Source organism: Enhydra lutris, unplaced genomic scaffold, assembly GCF_002288905.1.
Source record: "Enhydra lutris kenyoni isolate GAN:26980312 unplaced genomic scaffold, ASM228890v2 scaffoldscaffold3, whole genome shotgun sequence".
NCBI lineage: Eukaryota > Metazoa > Chordata > Mammalia > Carnivora > Mustelidae > Enhydra > Enhydra lutris.
In genome coordinates, this window is record NW_019154087.1 from 26,492,923 (window position 1) to 26,510,995 (window position 18,073).

At 35.5% G+C, this 18,073-nt stretch overlaps 1 pseudogene; it reads left to right on the forward strand.

Moving 5' to 3' along the window:
- The first annotated feature begins 4,963 nt into the window (after positions 1–4,963).
- Positions 4,964–5,540, forward strand: LOC111156232 (annotated as a pseudogene).
- The last annotated feature ends 12,533 nt before the right edge of the window (positions 5,541–18,073 follow it).

The following is an 18,073-nucleotide window of genomic DNA, read 5'->3' on the forward strand; positions in this document are numbered from 1 at the left end:
TTGGTGATGGATTGAATCAATCAACTTTTACCCTTAAATCCTTTTTAGGAATTAGTCATACAGATCACTTTTGTGCATCACTCACTGGCCCAGATGCAGTTATTTGAGCACACCCAGCAGCAAGGGAGACTTTGGTCAGGCAATCAGGTCCTCAGTTAGAAATTCTGTTATTCAAGGAAAGGGGAAGAATGACTATTAGAGGGCAAGTAGTGACCTTTACTCTACCATTCATCAAGAAGAGGATACTGTAACAGTGTTGGAAGGAAAATGAACACTTTTCTTCAGGCTCATATCAAAAAAGAGAAATATTTGCTTTTAATATGATGCTAATATAGAAACTGAACATATTTGCTTGTATTTAAATGAAAGAATATTATCCTATTATAGGTACAACCATTTTTCTAGGTGCTAAAAGCTCACAAAGATATGGAAGAGACAGTCACAGCTCTCAAGGAGTTTACAATAATGGCTAATGTGGGTTGGAAGGCAGTGAACACATACAAATGTTCATATAATTAAGTTAGAAGGCTGAATTAGATAATACTATTAGAAATACACAATGAGGGGTGCCTGGGTGGCTCAGTGGGTTAAAGCCTCTGCCTTCAACTCAGGTCATGATCCCAGGGTCCTGGGATCGAGCCCCACATCGGGCTCTCTGGGCAGCGGGGAGCCTGCTTCCCCTTCTCTCTCTCTCTGCCTGCCTCTCTGCCTACTTGTGATCTCTGTCTGTCAAATAAATAAATAAAATCTTTTAAAAAAAAAAGAAATACACAATGATGCTAGGGGACGGGGTTCAGAAAACTCAAACTTTGCATTCAAGCAGAGTAGTGTATGCCCACCCCAAAATACTCTGCTTTGGCATGTGGATTATTCTGAGCTGAAAGCAATCAAGACCCAGAAGACTCAGAAAACTTTTACCTCTCCCTTATCTATAAGAATTTGGATAGGGATCCTATTCCAGAAAAAGAGCTATTATAAGAGGTAACTTTTTTAATCTGAAAGACCTATGTCCATGGCAGGGCAAACCTCTAATAAGCAAATATCTGCTCTTCTTACCATCCTGTGAATTGTGGTCCTCCTCTTTGAAGCTGCAGGCCCCTGTCCCATTCCTTAACTCAAGATGGTGTACAAGCTTCAACTGCCCGATTTGCCCCGGACTTTTCGTATGTTTGAGCTTCCTGTGTGTACAAAATTAAATTTGTTTTTTCTTCCATTAATCTGTCTATGTCAATTTAATTATGAGACCAGCCAAAGAACCTAGAAGGGAAGAAGGGAAATTTTTTCGGTCCCTACAGCATTTAGTTATAAAATTTAATAAAATTTACTTGAAGAATGAGTTGTAGATCTTAAGGTAGAGATAAAGGTGCCTATAAAAAGCTACACATAAAGACAGGGAAGTTTTAAGATTATCTGAGTTACAGTAAGTAACTCAATTTGATCATCTCAGAGAACTCGTTGTCAAATGAGGTCACATTGCCGTTTAATGGGCATATTATGGATAGGCTCAAATATGAGAGCTTTAGAATTAGTCCAAAGGCAATTAGGCATTAATGAGTTTCTTAAAATGAGGAATAGATTGTAAGCCATCCAATACAACTCTATCTTATTCATCTCTGTGCTCCCAGCATCTAAAGCAATGACTTATACTAAGTACCTGTGAGATAACATGTTTATGAATTAGTGAAGGGGTGACAAGGCATGTACCTCTGGAAAACTAGTCTACAAGTGCCATGTTGGAGGAATTGGAAGATTTTCATACTACTTGCATCCTTGTGATCATTGTTAATATAACATGCTGTAAGTTGACAGTAAGAACTTCTCTCTGTGTCTGGTTTGTGTTGAGCACTTTATAATAAGCCTATTCAACTACAAGTCACTATGAGTAAAGTAGAATTTTAGTTCCATTTTATATAAAGGAAACTGAAATTCGAAGTGTTAGTAATTTATCCAGTCATATAGCTTGTAAGTGGTAGAGCCTCAGTCTAAACCCGGATCACTGACCTCTGGACCCCATGCACTTAATCACTGAAACTATTCTGTCTCTCTGAGAAAACTTACCTGTTTCCTCAAATAGAGTGAAAGAAAAGTCAACCTCAGTACAGTAAGGGATTAAGTCATAGGTGAGGAATGGAGCAAATGGATGTGGAATTAAATTTGTGGAGGCTTTTAAAAGCCTCGATTTGATTCTATGAGGATTTAACAAGAGCAAATTAAAATACTGTTATAAATTTGGACCAAGTGATGTCAGTGAGTGTGGAATCTGAATGGTCATCCACCAGTCATTTAAACTTTTAACACCAATATTTTCTAAACAGAAATTAAATTGCCCTTTGAACACCAGAACAAGTAATGTCAAAAAAGAGATGAGCCACATTTTGTAAACATAACAGTATTTCAAATAAACTCTTTTTCAGCAGAGAAAAAAGCACTTTGGAAATACACTGAAAGTGGCCTATGAATTTTCAAACTACCTGCACTTTCATAAATTATATATGTGCACACAAAAACTTCCATGTATCCTTAACAGAATGGGATCCTTTTGAACTATTACATAGTGGAGCTCATTTCTTGGTGTAGCAGTTTCTGTGCAATTAGTTGGAAATGTTCTAGCATTATTTTCTTCTTACTTTACAATGAAGATGTTGTAGATGTGTTAATAGAAGCATGGTCCTCACTGCAGGAATGTAATCAATAAAAACCAGAATATGGAAAACTATAGGATAAATGATACATTTACTTCAATAAATAATTTCAGGGGAAAAATAAAAGAGAAAGAATCTATAGAATAAAAAGGACTAAGAAAACCTGTCAACCAAATGTAGTGTGTAAGCCTTGTTTCTTAAACTTACTCCAAAAAACCCAACACACACACACAACAGAAAAACAGAAAAACAGAAAAACTTGATGCATGATTAGATATTTGTGATATTAAGGAAATATTATTAATATTTTAGACATGATTAGTATTTGGTTCAGCTTTCAAAAAAGATTCTCTATTTGTTAAAGATTCATTCTAAATATTTAAAAATGAAATGTGATGTATTGAATTTGATTCAAAATAATTTGTCAAAGCAGTGAAGTCGGGATATATTTAAAATAAAATTGGCCATGAGTGAATGATTTTTGCAGCAGGGTAATGATATATAGAAATTCATTGAAACTTTTTGTTTGTTTTGTTTTTGTTTGTTTGTTTTTTTGAAATTTCTCAAAATAAATAATTTAATACACACAAACACACACATGCTCACAAGCTATGTCGGAACCAAAACTCCCTTATAAAATTCAAGTTCACTGTCAGAGTTTATATAAAGAGGTAAAATATCTCAATAAGTATACAGTGTTATAAGTCAAGATAGGGATTACTTTTGGGGAAGAAAGCTGAGATAATGGCGCGGGGGCCAGACACAGGGCGCACACAAGGAACATAGATATCTGGCTTATAATGATTCATTGAACTGAGCATATTATGTACTTTGGGCATTTCTCTGAATGTGTTTTACTTCAACTGAAAAATTACTTTAAAAGCATGGGCCTCATAACACTAAGTTGATTTCTTAAAATGATGGAGATTATTAGGTTTTGTGAAATTTGGAACATCAAAAAATATGGGGTACATTTTACATTATTTTTCTAATACTTTACATTATTTTTCTAATACTCTAATACTAATTATTTTTCTAATACTTTAGTAAAATTTACAAATTTATGAGGAGGAATTATTTTCTCCATTTTGCAGTGGGAAATTGAGGCATATCAAGGTGGTCTGTCTTGCCTGAGGCCACAAAACTAACAAGTGTTAGAGATATAATAAAAACCTCCAGTAGTACTATTGGATATTTACCCCAAAGATACAGGTGTAGTGAAAAGAAGGGCCATCTGTACCCCAGTGTTCATAGCAGCAATGGCCACAGTCACCAAACTGTGGGAAGAACCAAGATGCCTTTCAATGGATGAGTGGATAAAGAAGGTATGGTCCATATACACAATGGAATATTATGCCTCCATCAGAAAGGATGAATACCCAGTTTTTATATCAACATGGATGGGACTGGATGAGATTATGCTAAGGGAAATAAGTCAAGCAGAGAAAGTCAATTATCATATGTTTCATTTATTTGTGGAGCATAAGGAATAACATGGAGGACATGGGGAGATGGAGAGGAGAAGTGAGTTGGGGGAAACTGGAGGGGGAGATGAACCATGAGAGACTGTGGACTCTGAGAAACAAACTGAGGGTTTTGGGGGGGTGGCGTTGGGTGAGCCTGGTGGTGGGTATTATGGAGGGCCTGTATTGCATGGAGCACTGGGTGTGATGCATAAACAATGAATTCTGAAACACTGAAAAGAAATTTAAAAAGGGGAGGGGACCTCAGGCAGTGGAGGTCAAGATCCTGCACTTTTACAACGACCTTTACTACCTACTGTTCAAAGGGAAGAAGGAAGGAAGGAAGTATATAAATGAATCATAAATGGATAATGTCCGAAAAGCACAGGATAATTAATTTGATCAAGTTCAAATATCAAAATCAAAACTTTTTAGCTATGTGAAAACTAAAACCCTTTATTACATGAAAGTTCTTTGTTCAATGTTTGCACTTACTATTTCATGTATTTATGAAATACTTATTTATATTTATAAATATTTATAAATAATACTTTCATGTATTTATATGTGTCTGTAATAGTTCATACAATATTCTTGTCTCTGCTTAATCTTCTTATAATTTATGTAATTTAATGAATGAAACTATTACACTACCCAAAAAAAAAGGAAAAGAAAAGAAAAAAGAAAAAAAAATGAAAATTTTATCGGAAGTAGAGAAAATGGTGTCCATGGATTACAGTACTTACAGCCAAGGGGCAGTCCAGCAGGCTTCTGATAAAATTTTCATACAGTGTATGCAACCTACTCAAGGATATGCACAGACCACCCAGGCATAGGGGCAGCAAAGTTTTGGAACCTATGGACAGCCCACTGATGTCAGCTATATGCATGGGAGGCCATGGAAGAGACAGAGGTGGCTTTCCCTCAAGAAGGCCCCATGGTTCCCAGAACAGGAAATGTCCAGCACCAAGCTGGAGACTGGCAGTGCCCCATTTCGGCGTGTGGAAACCAGAACTTAGCCTGGAGAACAGAATGCAACCAGTGTAAGCCTCCGAAGCCTCAAGACTTCCTTCCACCACCTTTTCAACCCCTGAGCAGTGACCATGTCAGAAGCAGACCTGGAGGTATGCGGGGTGAAAGACACAGCCTCATGGACTGCTGTTGTCCTAGTGGGATGTTAAGAGGGGGCTGTGGTGGAGACAGAGGGGACTTCCATTGTGGCTGGGGCATGGATTGAGGTAGCTTTGGTGGAGAAGGACAGGGTGGCCCTGGTAGCCCTGGACCTTTGATGGAACAGATGGGAGGGTGAAGTGACGACCCCCGTGGAGGACCTGGAAAAATGAATGAAGGTGAGCATGGTCAGGAATGAAGAGACCAGCCCTACTGGACGAAGAGACCCCACAGAGCAGCACTGACTACCAGATTTATTTTTTAAACCAGAAAATGTTTCAAATTTATAATTCCATATTTATAATGTTAGCCACAACATTGTGATTATTCCTGGTCTGTACTTTAGTATTTTTCACCATTTGTGAAGAAACATTAAAATGAGTTAAAGCGGAGTGTGTGGAGGTGTTTTTTTTTTTTTTCCCCTTCCTTTAAAGATGGTTGTTTAACTAAAACTAAACAATTGGGAACCCCTTGTGAGCATGCTGAGAATCATTATGGAGAACCAAGAGGGCCTCTAACTGTAACAATGTTCATGGTTGTGATTTTTTTCTTAAATAAAATTCCAAGTGTTTATAAACAAATAAAAAAAATGAAAATTATATCAGTTTCCAAGGCCTAAAATTTTGGAAATGTATTATCACCACCTTTACTAATGTGTATGATTGATCAAAGTCCATGTGTTTTTGCCAACACCCAGCTGCCCCTCTGGAAAATATTCATATAAAGTCTGTGGAGTACAAAAAGTATCCTTTGGTTTAAACAAATACCTACATAGTATTATACTAAATAGTCTCTAAGAATATATAGGACATAAAATCACCCATCACTGAGATATAAATTATCCAAATAGTTGCTAACCTTTATCTTCCTGGATTCCATGTCAATTCCAATGTCTATATGTGTGTGTGTATATATACACACACACACACATATATATATATAACACTCATTTGATTTCAGTAAACCTAACAAAAATAAGTACTAAATTTTTGACAAGTTGTATTTTAAATATAAGTTGTATTTTAAACCAAATGACATATTTTATAATGGAAATTTGAAACTGAACTATTACTATAACTCAATTTTCCACAGGCAAAATGTGCTACATCATATGAATCTTCCTCCAAATGAGGTAGGCAACTCGGTTATTTTCCACCATTTATAAAGTGTTATTATTTCATTCTATCTTTTAAGAAAATATACTTTTTTATGAAAATCTTTAAAACATTCTTCTTTGCTTTTTGCAAGATTAAATTTAAGTCGGTTCATCAACCGTGAGGCAAGCTGGAACCAGCTGATGGAGGTTCACAGCGATGTTAACAAAAGTCCCTTTCCTCAAGGAATAGTAGGGTAATTTTTTATCTATATACATATATACTGGCAGGAATGAGAGCTAAAATGAATATGTAATGAACAGCTTAAGTCAAAAATCTCACACTTCTCAAGAAAAAAGATTCATATATTTCAAATAGAAATGATGCCTAAAACAGGACACCACATATCAAAAAATGATTGTGAAGATTAAATCTGATTATCCATTCAAGGAATTTGGTATAGCGTTTAACACAAAAAAATGTTCAAAAAAAGTTATTTATATAAAGAATCTATTTTAAGCGATAACTCTTGTTTTTGGGAGAAAGACAAAAAGAAGAAAATAACTTGATAATAAAGAGGTGCTATTTTTGAAGGATTTTGTGGGTCTCTCAATTTTAGGTGACCCCTCTAAAGGAGGTCAAAGGTTCAGTCAGTTTTTTATACAAGTGTTTACTTACTTAGGCACAATAATGTAGCTTGCAAGGATCGAGCTAAGCAGTTAAGAAAGATGAGTCCTTATATATATATATTTTTTTTGCATTTCTTTTTTTTTAATTTTTTATTTTTTCAGCGTAACAGTATTCATTATTTTTGCACCACACCCAGTGCTCCATGCAATCTGTGCCCTCTCCAATACCCACCACCTGGCTCCCCCAACCTCCCACCCCCTACCCCTTCAAAACCCTCAGGTTGTTTTTCAGAGTCCATAGTCTCTCATGGTTCACCTCCCCTTCCAATTTCCCTCAACTCCCTTCTCCTCTCTATCTCCCCTTGTCCTCCATGCTATTTGTTATGCTCCACAAATAAGTGAAACCATATGATAATTGACTTTCTCTGCTTGACTTATTTCACTCAGCATAATCTCTTCCAGTCCCATCCATGTTGCTACAAAAGTTGGGTATTCATCCTTTCTGATGGAGGCATAATACTCCATCGTGTATATGGACCACATCTTCCTTATCCATTTGTCTGTTGAAGGGCATCTTGGTTCTTTCCACAGTTTGGCGACCGTGGCCATTGCTGCTATTAACATTGGGGTACAGATGGCCCTTCTTTTCACTACATCTGTATCTTTGTATTTTTTTACTTCTGTCATCGTTGGTGTGGCAAGCAGATAATGAAAGACCTCACAGTTATGGCAACCAGTGGGTAAATACTCAGGAAGATGGGGAGATGACACAAGTAGGCCATTAAGCGGGAGTCCCCTGGTGGCTTTGGACTTGAGCTAGACTTTTCTATGGAAAGGATTTGTGACATAAAGTGACACAGTCTACTGGGAATAGGTCATTTACTAGGAAGTAAACCCTCACTTGTAATTATGAGTAGAGGTCTAAATACTAGAAATAGTCATGGAAAAATCTGACCAGTGAAGAGCAAAAGATGGGTACATGGATTTCCAAAGTGAATGGAAATGAAATATCGGACTTAATTTTGCTATCGCCCTCTGGCCGCTCAACTCGTGCTGCTCTACCAAATTCACTCTGAGGTCGCTGCTTGCCAGTTGGAACAGGACAGCCAGTGAGAAGCCTCACAAGCAGGCCCAAACAGGGACTTAAACTGGCAAAGTGGGTCTGCTCCTTCCCTCTGTCACTATCACTTATATTATATATCCCTCAATTAAGGCAAGGCCCAGGCTGGGGAAAAACAGAACACAACTGTGAAACTGTGTCTCTCCTTTGTTTTCATTCTCACATTTTCTTTGGAAATTGAAGAAAGAAATAATTTCTTCATGGATCCTTCTCTCTGAATTTCTCTATATGTCATTTTACTCAGACCACTTCTAATTTTGAAAAATTAAGAGAGAAAAACATTTAAACAATCTTTTCTTAATTAAAAAAAAGAAAGACTGGGAGCACCTGCATGGTTCAGTTGATTAAGCATCTGACTCTTGATTTTGACCTAGACGGTCATCTCAGAGTTGTGAGGTGATCTATGGAGGTTTGTGAGAAACAGAATTTGACAAACATCACAGGAAAAGGAAAATGTCTATTTTGGTTTATTTTTCAATTCAGACATAAATTTTGTTTCCTTTTAGTTTATGTGATGGCGTTGTTTACTTCTGAAGAAGAATGACCATAAAAATTTTGGACTGCTTTCAAAGAGAATCAAAAGTAAAATGTTATAATGCTCAGAAGGCCAACTCGTTCAAGAGATCTGAGATGAAGAAAATGTTCATAACCATATATTCCCTGGGCATTCAGCACAACCCTTGATTTTATTAGTATCTCTTGTTATGGAAATAATGACATAACTAATCCAATTATTGATAGAGCAGTAGAACTAAATGGCTAACTATTTTCCTAAGGGTGAATACTATTTGAATATTTGAATACCACTTGAATACTACCTAAATGTAAGCGGGCACTAAAAGAGAGTTCTCACGGTGTCACTAATTTAATTTTTGAATTACGTACATTAGTACTTTACTATATTTCTAAAGAAAAAATAATTTCAAAAAAGTTATTTCAGAAATGTAAGTTCAATGATAAGGAGCATGTAATAAACAACACAGAGTAGGAATGGAGTTCATTTTTTTTTTTAAGATTTTATTTATTTATTTGACAGACAGAGATCACAAGTAGGCAGAGAGGCAGGCAAAGAGAGAGGAGGAAGCAGGCTCTCTTCGCAGAGAGCCTGATGCGGGGCTCGATGCCAGGACACTGGGATCATGACCTGAGCCGAAGGCAGAGGCTTTGACCCACTGAGCCACCCAGGCGCCCCTGGAGTTCATTTTTTTAAGCCGTGATATCTTTTGATATCTTAAGCCACAGCCATGGTATCTTTGGGTACAAAATACAAATGAATCAGTAAACTATGGATAAATGTCCTTCCAAAGTAATTGAGTTCTAAATGCCAAACCAAAATAGTTTGCCATATTCAATGAAAATGTTCTGTTCTAAAGGATGTGCTGACTGATAGTCAATTTAATAAAGTTTAGAAATGTCAAGTTGAGTTTTAATTCCAAGTCCGTATCTCCTAGAGTGTAATGTGTTACAAATTCAATATATTGAGCCCACCCTCCTCCAGCTTTTTAGATTTTTAACAATAAGAACTTCAGAAAGCAAGCATAATCAAGACTCTATCCTGTTTATGTCCTTCAGAATTTAAGTAATTGATCTGAATTGCAAACCTGTAGGAAGCTATTTTAAAGTAAAAATAATAACAATAATTAGGTCCTTGCACTCCAAATCAGGCTGTTTCTTGTGGTAACAAATAGGATTAAGTTGTAGCTTCTAAGCTAGACTATCCACCAGATAAAAGATGGCAAAACAGCAATATATCCAATAAACAATTATCTGTTATAAAAAAGATTTTTTTCGGTAAATATTTTATTGTTTTGCCTGAGGACAAAATAGTTTGGCATGTGGTTAATATAAGTGAGTTTATAAATTGATATTTAAGTATCTTATTTACCTAAAGCCATTATTATAACCATTATTACATATAGAATGAGTCACAGCTTTATGTAGACAAAATATTTGATGTGGATAATTAATTTAAAAATCATAAGCCGTTGTTTTGGTGTCTAAATATAATTTAGCCTTTCTAAAAATACCTTACATTGGAACTCATGTAGTTATACTCTATAAAAGATAAAGCTAAAATCTAATAAAACCTTTTCAAAGGACTTTCTATCACACTGTTTACTTTTTGAAAGGCAGTGTTCTACCAATTTGTCAATGCTTCTGTTATTTATTCTGCAACCCCAGAGTCCTTAGCAAATGTCCTGACATTTCCTGCTCCCTCTTTGCCATTCCTAAAGAAGAGAGGAAGGTTCTTTATGAAATTCAGCCATTTTTCTCAAATAAATGGTCTTTGAATTTTTGCAGGCCCTTGGCTAATTTCTAGAGTTCTAGAAAAGTTTAACAAATTTTGCTACATTAACATTGCTTTTATCAAAGAGCAGATTTTTAGAAGTCCTTGGTCTGATATACTGGAAGTGCTTCTATACTCAGTGCTTTCTTAATAATATTTTTTTTAAGATTTTATTTATTTGACAGACAGAGATCACAAGTAGGCAGAGAGAGAGGAGGAAGCAGGCTCTCCGCAGAGCAGAGAGCCTGATGCAGGGCTCGATCCCAGGACCCTGGGATCATGACCTGAGCCAAAGGCAGAGACTTTAACCCACTGAGCCACCCAGGCACCCCAACTTTCTTAATAATATTATTAAAATCTTGGTTTATGATTTTTCATTACTAGTATATATACATGTAATTATTTTATATATTGATCTTGTATACTGTTTTCTTGTAAAACAGGCTTAAATCTAGCAATTTTAAAAAGTATTTTATGCTAAATTTCCTGTATAGGCTTTATGCTATTTTGCTGTCCAATTTCAATGCCTTTTATTCCTTTTCCTTGTATTAGTATCAAGACCAGACCTCCAGGACAATGTTGAGTAGAAGTGATGCATGAACCTATGTGCCTTGATTCTGATCTTAAGAGAAGAGCATTCATGTTATCATCATTGAGTATAATATAATCTATATACTCTTTATAAATTCACTTTACCAAATTGGGTTGTGGCTGAGATATTTTCATGATGTAGGATGTTGTCAAATGCCTGTCCATGCATCTATTAAGATGACCATATGGTTTTTTTCTTCTTTAGTTTGTTAATATGGTTAGTTACATTTATTGATTTATGAATCCTGAACTAAACATGAACTCCTATAATAATTCCCTCTTAATTATTGATGTTTTAACCTTTTGATATATCATTAAATTCCATTTGCTCAAATTTTGCTACAAAATATTTTATCTACTTCCTTGGAGGTTATTGATCTGTAGTTTGTTTTCTTGTAGTGTTGTGGTGTTGTTTTGGAATCAGGTTTCAGAATATTGGAGGGTATTCACTCACCTTGGGGTCCTGGGATAGGGCCTCAGGCAGGGCTCCTTGATCAGCAGGGAGTCTACTTGGGATTCTCTCTCCCTCTCCCTCTGCTCATCTCCCCCTCTAAAACAAATAGATGAATCTTTTAAAAAATTATCCTACATATCACTTTATGTGGGAAAAATGTAAGGATCCTAAAATAGTATATTTCTATTTGCCTCTCCCAGTCTTTATGTTGTTGCTAACATTAATTTTACTTCTTCATATGTGTCTTTGTGGAGAACAGGTGTAGACAATTGTGAAAATTCTTTATTTTCCAGCAAAAAGCTGGAAAAAACAAAATAACATCCATAACACTATTACAGTTACCCTTAACAGAATTGTACAGTTGCATGCTTTTGGTATTAGCCAATGTTTAATATCCTTTTCTCTTATTAGTATTTTTTTTTTTGGTGGAAAGGTAGTATATATGTTTCTCACAATACTAAGAACTGCTTACTTGATTTTGCTGACATGTTTCCCAGCATAAGGGTTTTGTCCTCTGATGAAGGCTCCCAATTAAATGTCAGTTTCTGCAGAATCTCCTTTTCCTTGGGACATATAATTAGAAGCTCTTGAACTCTTTAGCATTTATTGTTTTTTTTTTCATTTTTCTGATAAAGTCTTCCTTCCACAATTGGAGAAATATCACCCCTAAATTGCAGAAAGAATAGTCCATATTAACATAAAAAATATATTTTGATTCAGTCAGTTCATTCAAATTCCCTTTTCAGTGGAGAACAAAAAAGCAAAATGATATCCATTAGAGATGTGTTTCATTTTTTTAAAAATGTATTGTCTGAATAGAAAGACTCACAAAAGCATAAATTTCTACCTTCTTGAGGCAAAACTTTGATTCCCATTTTGACATGGTTCCTTTCCTTAAGTTTTTGCACATCATGTTTAATATCTATTACAAACTTGAAATGCAGTTATTATTTAAAGTATAATTTCCTGTGAAATCAGAAATTCATTTAACAGAAATTCTAAAGTCTGACTGAAACATATTAAAGTAAACTCAGCTCATGATAAAAGATATTATATCTTCCCTCTAAGTTTTGTTACGTTGATAAATACTTAATCCACTTGGTAATACATTTTCATTAAATTCTCTATTTTATATAAGAAGGTAAAATGTGTATTTATTTTTTCATAGATACTAAACCAAAGATTATCTCATTCATTTAAGCTACTTTTCCTTTAAAGTTTAGTTTTTATTCCTAAGAGAAGCATATGTATATTTCCCAAAGTCACAAATGCAAATGGCATAATTTAAATTTAAATAAAGAAGTATTCAAATCCAAAGCTTCTTGCACTTCTATTAGCATATGCTTCTATATTTCATAAAATTTTACATCCAAAATATTATATTTTTATTAATAAAAATAATAAAACAACATGTTTCTATCAAAAGTATGCTGCCTTGTTTAAATTTACCTATAACCCATAATAGGAATCACTTTTTTACAAACATTTTGGTAGATCCCAGGCCTTACCCTTGAGCAACAGAACATAAATAGAGGGCAACACAATTATGCTGACTATTCTCATTTTCAATTCATGAACTTGAATCTTAAGAAAGCTTTTATTTATTTATTTAAGTTTCCTTTTTTAATTAATCTATTTTTATTATGTTATGTTATTCACCATACAGTACATCATTAGTTTTTGATGTAGTGTCCCATGATTCATTGCTCACATGTAACACTCAGTGCTCCTTGCAATACGTGCCATCCTTAATACCCATCACTGGATTCACCCATCCCCCCACCCTCTCCCCTCCAAAACCCTCAATTTGTTCTTGGGGTCCACCGTCCCTCATGGTTCATTTCCCCCTCTGATCCTCCCTTCATTTTTCCCTTCCTTCTCCTAATGTCCTCCATGCTATTCATTATATTCCACAAATAAGTGAAACCACATGATAATAATTGACTATCTCTGCTTGGCTTATTTCACTTTTCCTAATCTCCTCCAGTCCCATCTATGTTGATGCAACAGTCGGGTATTCATCCTTTCTGATGGCTGAGTAATATTCCATCATATATATGGACCACATTTTCTTTATCCATTCATCTGTTAAAGGACATCTCAGTTCTTTCCACAATTTGGCTATTGTGGACATTGTTGCTATGAACATTGGGGTGCTTATGGCACTTCTTTTCACTACATCTGTATCTTTCAGGTAAACACCCAGTAGTACAATTGCAGGGTCATAGGGTAGCTCTATTTTAAATTTCTTGAGGAAACTCCACACTGTTTCCAAAATGGCTGCACCAACTTGCATTCCCACCAACAGTGCAAAAGGGGAAAGCTTTTAATATTGCCTAATAATGATAATATATTTCTCAAATCTACTGACTCTACAATTCTGAAATGATGTTTCATTTTTTGTCTCCTCACAACTACAACATCTACTCCAGTCTTCTCTTTTAACTGTAGTTGGCTTATAAGTTTAGTAAAAATTTGAAATGATCATAGGAGAAATTCCACCAGCTCCCATCCCTACATCTATCCGCCACCAGTATTTTTACCTAGATCCTTTAGTTTAGTTTAGTTTCTGTTATAGGTCCATCAAAGGCCAGCCTCTCTCTTATGAAGTAGCTTTTATCCCTTCTTCCCAATTCAAAGGCATTTTGCCACCAACTCTATCCTCTGCCTTTTGTCTCTCTAAAATTTTCCTCACATACATTAACATACAAACATGCTCCTATTTCACTCCCAAACTACTAGAACTCATACAGCAATTCAATAAGGTGGCAGGATACAAAATCAATGTACAGAAATCAATTGCTTTCTTATACACTAACAATGAAAATACAGAAAGGGAAATTAGAGAATTGATTCCATTTACTATAGCACCAAGAACCATAAGATACCTTGGAATAAACCTAACCAAAAGGGTAAAGGATCTGTACTCGAGGAACCAAAGAACACTCATGAAAGAAACTGAAGAAGTCTCAGAAAGATGGAAGACCATTCCATGCTTATGGATCAGAAGAATAAACATTGTTAAAATGTCTATACTGCCTAGAGCAATCTATACATTCAGTGCCATCCTGATCAAAATTCCACTGGCATTTTTCAAAGAGCTTGAACAAATGATCCTAAAATTTATATGGAACCAGAAGAGACACCGAATTGCTAAGGAAATGCTGAAAAAGAAAAACAAAACTGGGGGCATCACACTGCCTGATTTCAAGCTTTACTACAAAGCGGTGATCACCAAGACAGCATGGTACTGGAACAAAAACAAACACATAGACCAGTGGAACAGAGCACGGAGCCCAGATATGGACCCTCAACTCTAGGGTTAAATAATCTTCGACAAAGCAGGAAAAAACATGCAGTGGAAAAAAGACAGTCTCTTCAATAAATGGTGCTGGGAAAATTGGACAGCTATGTGTAGAAGAATGAAACTCAACCATTCTCTTATACCATACACAAAGATAAACTCGAAATGGATAAAAGACCTCAATGTGAGGCAGGAATCCATCATTCATAGTTTAAAAAAAAATCTTTATTGCCTCACTTCCCCTTCCACCACTGCTCCATTTCCTTGTTGTCCTTAGTAGAGTAACAGTCTTTGAAAGAATTGCTTAGGAAAATGTAAAATTAATTATGTTTTATCCATATACTTACACTGAAACTCTTATCAAGTATGGTGTATTTACACTGCATCAAATTACTTAAGCTTAAAATACTTACCTGCACGGTTCTGAGTTATGGTTACAATAAACATTTTATGCAAAATTTGGAAAGTTGAAATAAAATAACAGCCATATTTGTTTTATACACTGGGAAGGTCTGAGAAAGGAATAAGCACTCTGTAACTTGTCCATGTTGTAGATTACTTGTTGGTGCACTTTGTGAGCTTTCTTGCTGCAGCTCCAGCTCCCTCTGAAATTCTCTGATTCCTTGGCCAGGGACTTGCTTAGCTCTGTGAGCTCCAGCTTCTCTTAACGTACACCTATAGCCTTGAAGCTGGAGGCTAGAAGCATGAGAAGCACTGAAGTTATTTAGTTGATGTTACTGAGTTCCATGTATCTTTACAATTTCCAGTTTGAACTTCCTTCCATCACTTCACATTCATTTTCTCCAAACTTGTTGCCCTGTACACTCAACTACCACAAATTTGTAAGGATAAATTCCTACAATAAAGCTATTTATTTACATGTAACCTATACTTCTATCTATATTCACATATGATCTCTTTATACATCTTTCTATCGATCAATCTCTCTAGCATCTCTCTTTTAATATAGAATTACACATCAAGATCACCTCACTTCATATTACTAAATCCAATGATCAATACTCTTTTTTTGTTTTTGCTGGTTTTTTTTTTCTGTTTATTTTTGTTTCTTTTTTATCGTACATGATCACCAGCATATGACTTAGTTTTGATCATTTTTTTCCTCCTTTGTACACATTGTATGGTCTCTAGAAAATGCAATTTCTTATGTCTTTTTACCATTTCCTCTCAGCTCATTTGATAATTTCTCTTCTTTCCTTGACCTTTTGATTTTAGAGTGCCTCAGAGAGCAATTCTGGGATAGTGTCTCTAATATAAAGTTACTCCCTTCATCAGATTCAGTTCCAAGATCTTAAACACTATCTATATAGGCTGAAATCCCTCAAATTTAGAGTTCTAAATTTATTGTCCCTTCTTTACTTCAGACTCCTATACTCAAAAGCTAACTTATGAGCTAATCTTAGATCTCTGAAAAGCATTTCAAAAACAATTCTCCTAAAATTTAACTAGTGATTTAACTTTTTTAAATCCATTCCCCTCAGAGGTCCCCATCACTTTGATAACTTTGATTGGTCTGATCCAAAACTTAAGCCTTCATTGCTATCATAACACATAAATTCAGATAGGAAATCTTGTTGTTCTACCTGTTATATCCATAATTTGACCACTTCTCACCACTTTATCTATTCCTGCTCTGGTTGAAGACACTATCATATTTCCCCTGGATTATGGACTACTCATTCTGACCTCATCCTTATCACCCTTTAGTTCATTCATAGCACAGCTGCTAGAGTGGTTGATAAATATGGCAGATCATGTAAGTCTCCTACAATCTCTTATCCAGCAAAATTCCAGCAAATGGACAGTCAGTTAAATTTTGTCTCCAATAGTCTTCATAAGAAAAATATAAATTATGGTTATGCAAATCTTAAATTCTGGCTTACTCTATATAGAATAAAATATTAAGCATTTTGTAAAATAAATACAATACTAATCAGCTAAAAAGAAGTAAGAGAAGGGTGGCTGGGTGGCCTATTCAGTTAAGTGTCTTTCCTTGGCTCAGTTCATGATCCCAGGGTCCTTTCATGGAGCCCCGAGTCAGGCTCCCTGCTTAGCAGGGATTCTGCCTGTCCCTCTCCCTCTGCCCCTCCCTTCACTCATTCTCTCACTCTCTATCCAATCAAATAAATAAAATCTTTCAAAAAAGAAGAGAAACAATTAATTTAGCATTTTACATACTTATATATTCCTTAGGTCATTTGTTATACCTCTACTTTTTTCCAGAAATGTTTATGATTTTAAAGATGTAGTACTCCAAAAGAGCATGTTTTCAAATATGAATGACAAAAGAAACAAGTAAGGGTAGAGATGTAAGTATCTCCTAAATGACTCATTAAAACTATATAACATAAAGCTAAGTTCACAGGGGCAAGAAAGGAACAGAATACACAGGGATAAATTTCCAGGAATATGCAAAAAGTCACCCTGGAGTATTCATTTGAGTACTGATTGGCACATGCATTGACACATTGGCACCTATGAGAAAACAACCCAGATCCAGGAATCAGTGATAGCCAGTGGCTGGGGGTGGGAGGCAGAATATTAGAAAGGATTAGAAGGAACAGTGCCTGGAGATCATACAGGACCTGGGACAGCCCCTATTTCAAACAACCAGAGTGGGAAAAAAGTTATAATTTCTGAGACATGGTTTAGAGTACTAAAAAGATAATTCTTTAAGTAGTGAAAAAAATTACCCCTAGAATAAATATACCATTAGTTCTGCTCAACAAAACTTAAAAAGAAGACTCAAAATATCAAACTGTTTCCAGATAACATACTGTGTCCCAGAACAAAGCTCAACTACATTTATAGAAATCAAAAAGATCCAGCACCCAGAAAAGTAAAATTCAGAATGTGTAGCATCCAATAAAAAATTACCAGGCATGCAAAGAAGGAAAGTACAACCCACAATGAGGAAGACTGACCTAGAGATTACTCAGGTAATAGAGTTAGCATGCAAGGACAATAAAACAATTGGGAATAGATTCCACATATTCAGAACCTATAAGAAAATTTTAATGTATTAGGTAAAGACCTAAAACAAATAAAACAAGGCATGAATCAAACTTCTAGAGATGAAAATTGTAGTCTTAGATGAAAACAATATTGGATAAGGCAATATCCATGCCAGCTATGAAAGAGTAAGGGGCTGGTTGTAGATTCCCATTTGAAACAAACAAACAAACAAACAAAATAGGTGATACAGTGATTTCCAAGACACTGGGCATGAGGGTAAAAATCCCAGAAACATAAGAAATAAACAAGGGGAGCCCTACAGTTGTCCCAGTTTCCTTCTTTG